Source organism: Marmota monax, unplaced genomic scaffold, assembly GCF_021218885.2.
Source record: "Marmota monax isolate L192 unplaced genomic scaffold, Marmota_monax_Labrador192_F-V1.1 WCK01_AAM20220418_F8-fsc00158, whole genome shotgun sequence".
Classification (NCBI taxonomy): Eukaryota; Metazoa; Chordata; class Mammalia; order Rodentia; family Sciuridae; genus Marmota; species Marmota monax.
This window is the reverse complement of record NW_026694092.1, coordinates 1,314,493-1,324,744: the sequence shown is the minus strand read 5'-3', so window position 1 is coordinate 1,324,744 and position 10,252 is coordinate 1,314,493. Positions and strand designations below refer to the sequence as shown.

Below are 10,252 nucleotides of genomic sequence, written 5' to 3'. Positions count from 1 at the left end.
TATTTGTCTTTCAGTACAAGAATCTCAGTGAATTCCTGAAATGATGCCAATTCTTACCTTATCAATCAAATTGAACTCTTGAAACAAATGGAACAAATCCTTAACAAAAAGCAGGTTCACTGTGTACAGTACCAACCTGTCAGAGTCCAGTGTGACAGAACATCCATATACACTATGAGCCTACACAGGAATGTTTCTTACTTATATGGGTACAGGGACAATAGAAGCCTAGGATTCATTGCAAGCTAGTTCCCCAAGGCTCAGGAAAGTTGCCTAGGTCAAAGTTGTATTGGTGTGTGCCCCACTTATACCACAGCTGAGGGACCCCAGAGAGCAGCCCATCCTGGGTTTTATATCTGGGGTTATGTGAAACATAGGGCCAAAGCATTGAATGATATCCTGTTTCAGGGGGGACTGGAACAGAACCTAGACTATTCTGGACAGTCCTTTCCTCTCTCAGGATATTGCATTCCAAACACATTCTATAATAGGCTCGAGGCTCCAAGTTTCCCTTTAGTACTACAAATGAGAAAGGAGAAAGAACTTGGGGTGGTCCAAAGCCCCCTGGAGTATGACCCTGCACTTAAAGGAGATGTCACCATGGGCCTTTCCTGAAATTGCACCACAGAGTCCAAGTGTTGATAAGAAATAAGGGTATAAACCTTGAACAGACACTTTAGAATAGTCTTTGCCACAGATAAAAGTTCTTGGGAAATGGAACACCAATTAGAAGGAAAAAAGTTCAAAATCAAGCTAATCCTGAGCCTAGGCTATCAAATAGTTGATATAGTTTGTAGCAGAACATTTCTTTGGCTTTCTAATATTAGTATATCCTGCCTAATGACGTTCAGATCTTAGACCTGCAGACATGACTGGAAAGTAGTGCAGAGTTCTGGCATGCTTCAAGAAATCTGCAGTTGTCAGCTGTCATCCACTGATTGATGTCCTCTCCTTGTGGCAACATAATAGTTCCTCTCACATTGCCACTTTGAAGGGTGTTCTGCATGTTTTAAATGTTCATACTGAGGAGACATGTCAGGGGTACTCTTCTTTAACTTGAATGTTTTAGAATAATGGCTGCCAAAGAGGAAGCTCACTTTATCTCCTCAGAGTAGCAAGACCAGACCACCAGACTCCATTGTAGTCAGTATTTAGAGCCAGAACTGAGAAGGGATAGACAGTCCTAATTCTGTGGATAGTAGATCCCAGGCCACTGTTCCTCTGAGATGAAGTTGAACTGGTGAAGATTCCTGTGCTTTCCCAGCTACACCAACCACAAAACTGGACTCAGTTATATCCTGCAAGAGAAGGCTTTGCCTGCATCACAATTATATATGACACTAATTCAATTTCCAAACAAGTGAACATATATTGTGGCAAATTATATGAAGGGAAAGAAAGAAATTTTATAGAGAACCCCAGTTTCCCTGTCTAGTTTACTCATCTGTAAAATGGGATAATATGCTATGAGTTGAAGGGATTAATTGACATAATGCATGAAAAACTCTTTGTATAGCATCTGGTATTCATTAAATGCTCCACATATATACCACTCAAGGTTCTTTAGAGAAATAGAGCCAATAGGAGATATATGTATTTATTATGGGAATTGGCTCATGGGATTTTGGAGGATGAGAAGTCCCACCATCTGCCATCTGCAAGCTGGTGAACTAGGAAAGCAGGTGGTATAATTTAATCTGAGTCTAAAGGCCTATAAACCAGACAGTTGATGCCTAAGGCAGGAGAAGATGGATTACTGGTTCCAGAAGAGAAAGAGAGAGAGAATTTGGCCTTCCTCCATTATTTTGTTCCACTTTGGACTCTAAAAGGATTGGAGGATGCCTGCCCACATTGATAAGAACTGATCCTTACTCAGTTCATTGATTCAAATGTGATCTCTTCTGGAAATACTCTCATAGACACACCCAGAAATAATGTTTTACCTGCTATTTGGGTATCATTGTACACAGTCAAGTTGACACAAAATTAACCATCATAAAACACGTGAGTTGTTTTTGGCTTTTTTTCTTTTTGGTACCCAGGGGTACTTAACCACCAAGCTACACCCCAGTCCTTTTTTATATTTTATTTAGAGATAGGGTCTCACTGAAATGCCTAGGGCCTCACTAAGTTGCTGAGGCTGGCTTTCAGTTCACAATCCTCCTGCCTCAGCCTCCTAAGCCTCTGGGATTACAGGTGTGCACTGCCATGCCTGGCATTACTTTTGACTTTTTTGTTTTGTTTTTTGGGTAGTAGGGACTGAACTCAGGGGAACTGAGCTACATCCCCAGTCCTTTTAATTTTTTATTTGGAGACAGGGTCTTGCTAAACTGCTGTCTCCTGAGTCACTTGGATTACAGCAGTGTGCCACCACACCTGGCTACATGTATTATGTCTTTGTCTATGGTAATTTCAAATTACAAATATTGAAATGTTTGCTTATTTATAGTGATGAATTCTTCCTTGGAATTATGGTCTTTTTTTAAAAAAATAGTATTTTCTCTGACCTAAAATCAGCATGCTTTACAGATATATGCATGCCAATATTTATAGCAGCAGAATTCACAATAGGCAAGTTATATCACCTGCCTAGGTATCTGTCAATAAACTAATGGATAAAGAAATGTGGTATATATACACAATGGAGTTTTACTCAGTCATAAAGAAGAATGAAATTATGGCATTTATTAATGGATGGAAATGAAGACTATCATACTAAGGAAAATAAACCAGCCTTAGAAAAGTCAGGGGTCAAATATTTTCTCTATATGCAGACTCTAGAGTGAGATAGAGAAAAAAGGGGGAGTATCTCATGAAAATGGAAAGAAGATCAATAGAGTAGAGGAAGGGGATTGAGAGGGAAGGAGGAGGGGAGAGCATGGTGAGGTACTAGGGAATGAAATCTATCCAATTGTGCCATGTCTATGTACAAGGATACCACAATGAATCATGTATGAATGTATATATGTAATATATGTCATATATATAATAATTGCATGCATTATATCAATTAATCCTTTCAATTTATAGCATATTATCCAATTTTACAGATGAAGAAACTAGAATTATATATAATATATATACCATATATATTATATAGTATATTATATATATAATTCACTGATTGAAATAACAATAACAATAGAAGGAAGATCAGTAGAGTAGAACAAGTAGATCTGGGGCGGGAGGAGGGAAGGAGAAGGGGAGGTCCTGGGGAATGAAACTGATCAAATTATGTGCATGTACAAAAATGGCATAATGAATCCCACTATTATGTATAATTATATAGTACCAATTAAAAGAAAGAACAAAAATAGAAAAATAGACTTTTTTTCTCAGAAAGCATTTTCTGCATGTGTGCCTCTTTCTCAAAGGTAACTCTGGCAGTGAGGATGGCACTGGGAGAGAGGCTGCCATTGGAGAGTCTTTGTGCCATCCTAAGAGTATCCCCATGTGACTGGGAGTGGCTGGGGTATCTTTCTTTGAGGAAAAGGGTTGGAGTTCTCTCCTATATGGGACCTATATCCTTGTGCTATGGTGTGTCTCTGGTATCTTCTGCAATTTACTTCTGCTTATGAATTTTTAGGCAATGAAGAGGGTCATAGAGTTGCATGACAGAATTTCAAGCCTTCAAAGGCTTTTAAAGTCCATCTGGTCAACTCCCAAACAATAATTAGATTCCTCCCATTGTATCTTAATATCAAGTCAACACTGGAATGCAACTTTCCCCTTAGAAAAGCTAGGTTTCCACCTACTTGAGCAGAACTTTATGAGGAATTTCAAGCACTGCCTTAATTAAATGGGATCAACATATACTTGAAAGACCTTGATAAACTGTGAAGTAGGATTCCACTTTAGGCAGAGATTCTCCTGATCTGCCAATAAACTCAAGATGGGACTATATCTCTTAGATAATAATGATAATAATAACAATAATAGAGCTATAGTTATTAAATGTTTAGTGACAGTCCCACATGGTAAATACTTTATCTATTGACTCATAACTTCAACAATCCATTCATGTGGGATGTGCCATTATTTTTATGTACAAAGGAGCAAACAGAAGCTTAGAAAAGTTGCAAATGCTGTCCAAGAATCAGTTATAGAGGCCATATGATCACTCATTTTTTTTCTAAAAATAATGTTGTATAAATAGATACTTACTTCTTTAGAGTTCAAAACTTCTTTGACATACATTATTTCCATTTGATTTTTATTCTATGTATCTGCGAGAGTCTGCTCCAAGTGTATCTTGTCTGTCATCTATTTTTGTACCTTTCACTGGAGAAAGCATCCTCAGAATTGAAAAGCATTATCTTCAGGACATCATTCACATATTAGAAACAAGTCTGTCCCCCAAATCAGTAGAAGACAGAAATAATATCACAACCAAAATTAATGAAATTGAGAATAAAAATACACAGGATCAATGCAATAAAGAGTTGGTTCTTTGAAAACATAAACAAGAGTGATAAACCCTTGGTCAAACTAAGAAAGAGAAAGAAGATATCACCACAGACAGTTCTGAAATTTAGAAGATCATTAGAAACTATTTTGAAAATATATACTCCAATAAACTGGAAAATATAGAAGACATCAACAAATTTCTAGACACATATGACTTGTCAAAATTGAACCAGGGAGATATAGAAAATCTAAACAGACCAATATCAAGCAATGAGATTGAAGCGGCCTTTCAACAAAGAAAATCTCAGGACTGGATGGTTTCTTAGATGAGTTCTACCATACCTTTAAAAAAGAACTAATACTAGTCATTCTCAAGTTATTTCATGAAATTGAAAGGGAGTGAACACTCCCAAATACATTCTACAAATTCAGTATGACCCTGATACCAAAACCAGACAAAGACATTTCAAGGAAAGAAAACTGTAGACCAATATCCTTGATGAACATAGATGCAAAATCCTTAATAAAATATTAGCAAATCACATTCAAAAACATATCAAGAAGATAGTATTTAATGATCAAGTGGGTTTCCTCCCAGGGATGCAAGACTGGTTCAACATCCACAAATCAATAAATGTAAATCACCACATAAACATATGAACATAATTAAGCACAAGAATCATATGATCATTTCCATAGATGCAGAAAAGGCCTTTGATAAAATCCAGCACCCATTCATGTTAAAAACACTAGAGAAACTAGGAATAGAAAGAATTTACTTTAACATTATAAAGGCCATCTATGACAGACCCAAAGCCATCATCAAACTGAACAGAGAAAAACTAAAAGCATTTCCTCTAAAATCAGGAACAAGACAAGAATGTCCACTTTCATCACTTCTATTCAACATAGTCCTTGAAACTGTGGCAAGAGTGATCAGGCAAGAGAAAGAAATTCAAGGGATACAATAGGAAAAGAAGGAAATCAAATTATCTGTTTGCTGATGACTTGATCCTATATCTAGAAGATCCAAAAAAACTCCCAGAAGACTTTCAATGCTGATAAGTGAATTCAGCAAAGTATCAGAATACAAGATTAACATTCATAAGTCAATAGTTTTCCTATACTCCAGTAGTGATTTTGCTGAGAAAGAAATTAGGAAAGCTATTCCATTCACAAGAACCTAAAAATAAACAAACAACAACAACAAAACCCTCTATAATTAAAACTACAGAACACTGAAGAAAGAAATTGAAGACCTTAGAAGATGGAAAGACCTCCCATGTTCTTGAATAGGCAGAATTGATATTGTCAAAATGGCCATATTACCAAAAGTGTTATACAGATCCAATGCAATCTCCATCAAAATACCAATGACAACACCGATGACATTCTTGACAGAGTCAGAAAAACAGTCCTAAAATTCATTTAGAAGAATAAAATACTCAGAATATCCAAAGCAATTCTTACCAAGAGTGATATAGGAGGCATCACAATACCTGATGTCAAATTGTACTACAGAGTTATAGTAATAAAAAAGTATGGTATTGACATCAAAATAGACATGAAGACAATGGAACAGAATAGAAGACATGAAGGCAAACCGCCTTACTTATAGCCATCTGATAGTTCATAAAGGTGCCAAAAATATATGTTGGAAAAAAGATTGCCTTTATAAAAAAATTGTGCTGAGAAAACTGGATATTGATATGTAGAAAAATGAAACTAGATCCCTATCTCTCACTTTGCACAAAAGTCAAATCAAAGTGGATCAAAGACTAAACAATTAGACCAGAAATTTTGCAATTGTTAGAAGGAAATAGGGCCAACAATCCAACATACTGGCACAAGCACTGACTTATTTACAAGATCCTATAAGCTCATGAAATAAAACACAATAATCAACAAGTGGGATTGCATCAAATTAAAAAGTTCTTCACAACAAAGGAAATGATAAAGAGCATGAAGAGAGAGCCTACAGAGTGAGAGAAAATATTTGCTAGTTGCTTCTCTAATCAGGATTAAAATTCAGAATATATAAGGAACTAAAAAAACCTTAGAATTAAAAACAAGAATAAACAAAGAACCCAAAATAAAAAAGAAACAAAACAAACCCCCCAAACAAATACCCAACCAATAAATGTGCAAAAGAACTAAACAGACTTTTCTCAAAAGAAGAAACACAAATGGCCAACAAATATATGAAAAAAATGTTCAATATCCCTAGCAATGAGGGAAATGCAAATCAAACCTACAGAGACTTCATCTCACTTCAGTCAGAATGGCAATTATCAAGAATAAAAAGTAATAAATATGAGGATATGGGGGGAAAGGTACACTCATACATTGCTGATGGGACGGCAAATTAGCACAACCAGTCTGGAAAGCAATATGGGGATTCTTCAAAACACTAGGAATAGAATCATCATATGACCCAGCTATCCCACTCCTCAGTATTTATCAAAAATAATTAAAATCAGCATACTACAGGGATGCAGCCAAATCAATATTTATAGCAGCGCAACTCACAATAGCCAAGATATGGAACCAGTCCTGATGCCTGTCAATAGATGAATGGATAAAGAAAATATGGCATATATACCCAATAGAGTTTTACTCAGCCATAAAGAAAAATGAAATTAAGGCAATTGCTGGTAAATTGATGGAACTGGAGAACGTCATGATAAGTGAAATAAGTCAGGCTCAGAAAGTCAAAGGTCAAATGTTTTCTCTCATATGCAGAAGATAGAGCAAAGTAAGGGTAAAAATGGGGAGGGATCCCATGAAAAAAGAATGAAAATCGGTGTAGAGGGAGGGGATTGAAGTGTCATAGTATGCTAAAGATATAGGGAAGATCTATGGAGTAGAAGAAGGAGATTGAGGGGGTAGTAGGAAGGATGGTAAAGGGGAGGAAAAGTGGAAAGAATTTGACAAAATTACACTCTGTGCATGTATAAATATATCACAGTGAATCCATCTTTATACATATCTATACAGCCAGTTAAGATTAAATAAATGGTAAATTAAATTTTATGCATGTATGATTATGTCAAAATGAACCCAAATATTATGTATAACTATAATGCACTAATAAAAGTAAAAAAAAAGAAAGAAAGAAAAAGAAAAAGAAAGAAAGAAACAAAGCTGTCCAGTTTGGGCCTAAATGTTGCCTCTATAATTTGTTCTGGACAAAAGAAAAATTCCTTTCCAGGTTTTGGTAAAGAAGCAGAGTGCCTGTTCAATATTCTCAAAAGGTCCTTAAAATGGTTATTAAGACACTTGGCATAAACTGATGCTGCCCGCCCACCCCTCCTCTCTCATTGAAGTCACAATGAAGACAGGTAGAGCCAGAAGCTGGGAGGTTCCTTCCTGGCCACTAGAGGCCAGCAAGCCTCAGTCAAGAAAGACCCTCTGAGCTGGAGCAGGCTTTTCCTGACATCATGTATTTAGATGCTTTAGTAAGAGGAACGTGATCCTGGCACATTTCTAGAAGAGATATATGGATGCCTCTGGTTTTTAGGGGTTCTCAACACTGCCTGAAAATCAGTCTTAAGCAATTTATTTTATCTATTTATTTTTTAAAATATTTATTTTTTAGTTGTAGTCGGACACAATATCTTTATTTTATTTTCATGTGGTGCTGAGGATTGAACCCAGGGCCCTGCACATGCTAGGTGAGCACTCTATCGCTGAGCCACAATCCCAGCCCCTTAAGCAATTTAAACAAGCAGAGAATGTGTGTTTTGGAGGTTTCTCTCTACATCTTCCAAAAGCCCAATATTCTCCCTTTCATCATAATGTTTTATTTCCTCCATTTGAAACAAAACAGAAAATAATTTAAAATGCTTTCTTTTTTCCTCCAAATAATTTAATTGCCTGAAAACGTCTCCCCATTTGGTCACTTCTCTGATATGCCCCCACTTTTTTTTTCTTTCAATTGCTGTTAAAAAGTTTTAATTTTATGGTAAGAACATTTCCTATGAGATCTATTCTCTTAAACATTTTTTTTTTATGTTTCTCTGGATTGAACCCATGGCCTCATACATATGAAATATGTGTTCTGCCACTGAGTTATACCTCCAGCCCTATTCTCTTAAAAATTCACTTGTATGATTGGGTATTTTAACTATAGGTATAGCACTCCTTTCTTCTCTTTTGTGTTTCACTTATATAAAGAAATACACATTCTCTGGGCAAGTACATTTTCTCTCACTGTTTCAACTACCACCCATGAGCTGGTGATTTCAGGCCTAATGTTTTTGGCCCACACCCCTCCTGCAAATGTCCAAGTTCAATTTCTCAGACCTTAACATATGGGGATATCACTGGGACCTCAACCCAACCTCTCCTATACCTCTTTCATCATCTTCTAGCTACTCTGCCCTTGGGTAAGGACCTCCATTAATACTGCTGAATTAAAGGGCAGACCTGCTCCTCCCCCTGAATTATTAGTCCCAGCTGCAAATAACTTTGATGTTGCCATGCATTCACTAGACCTGAGAATCATTCCTTTCCTCCCCAGACTCTTTGAACCAGTAAATCAAACAGCTCTACCTGTCCCTGGAAGTCAATCAGATCCAGCCTTTCCTCCCCATTTCTATTACCTTACTTAAGGTGCTAATCATCTCTTTGCTAGGATCCCATATGACCTCCAAACTTGGTTTCCTTGTTCTAGTATAGTTCTTCTAAAGTCCCCTCCATCCAGCTGTATGAACCTAATTATATTGGTAATAAACGAAAGTGTATAAGAGGGATGAGCACAAGTGCAAATCTACAGGCCTCATTCCTGGCTGGCACCCTGACATTCTTTATCCTAGGTGAGGAGGTATAGACTCTTCAGCATGGTGCCATGCTCTTCCCCACAGGGCCTTCACTACCATTCATTCTTTACCTTATTTTGCAAATATACTCTACTATTCCTGACCCTGCCATCTTTGCTTATTTTCATTCTCAGCTGGGAATGCCCAATACTAACGTCCTTCAGCTTAGGCATCTTCTCACCATCATTTCAAAGTCACACAAAGGCCAAAGGAAAGAACTTGGAATAAAGATGCCTTAGTCTATGAAGACTGGCAACTACTAGAGCAGGGCCCAACGTCATTAGGTTACTTATTAGGTAAAGGGACAGAATCATAATGTCCAAATAGTTTAATTCAGTGATATAAGAAACCTTTCAAATGCTGTGGGTTGAGGTTTTGCCTAATTTTTGTGGCAAAAAGAATACAAATTTGCTACAATTAAAATAAGCTCAGGATCATTTCAATTCATTTATTCATTAATTCATTCAATAAATATTTATTGAATGCTATTTGTAATAATTGGGAGAAAGAATTCTGAAGACCTCAACAACACACTCTTGAGACACTTTTAAATTACCCAGTCTGTATTTTTCAAGGGAATTGTGGGGGAGGTGCTATGAATAAGAATAAATAACCCAATTAAATAATATATTTAGTTAGGAATAGGGAATCCAAGACTGTCTTACTCTGCTGTCATTTTTAAGTCACAGCTGCAGAGTAAGGGAAAAATATATATACACATATACATATATATGAGTTAGAACATATACATGTGTATATATAAACAATGGAGTTTTATTCAGCCATAATGAAAAATGAAATTATGGCATTTGCAGGAAAATGGATAGAACTGGAGATCCTCATGTTAAACAAAATAAGTCAAAATCAGAAGGCTAAAGGTCATATGTTTTGTCTCAGATGCAGAAGCTAGAGAGGAAAAAGGAAAACAAAGATGGGGGTGGATATCCTAAAAATCAAAGGAAGATAAGTAGAGAAAAGGGATCAAGGGGTAGGAGGCACAGAGGGAGAGGGGAAATGCTGGGGAG

General features: G+C 36.6%; 1 pseudogene; it reads right to left on the bottom strand.

Moving 5' to 3' along the window:
• Positions 1–482: 482 nt before the first annotated feature.
• Positions 483–10,252, bottom strand: part of LOC124107139 (MOB kinase activator 1A-like) — a 27,322-nt pseudogene continuing 17,552 nt past the window's right edge.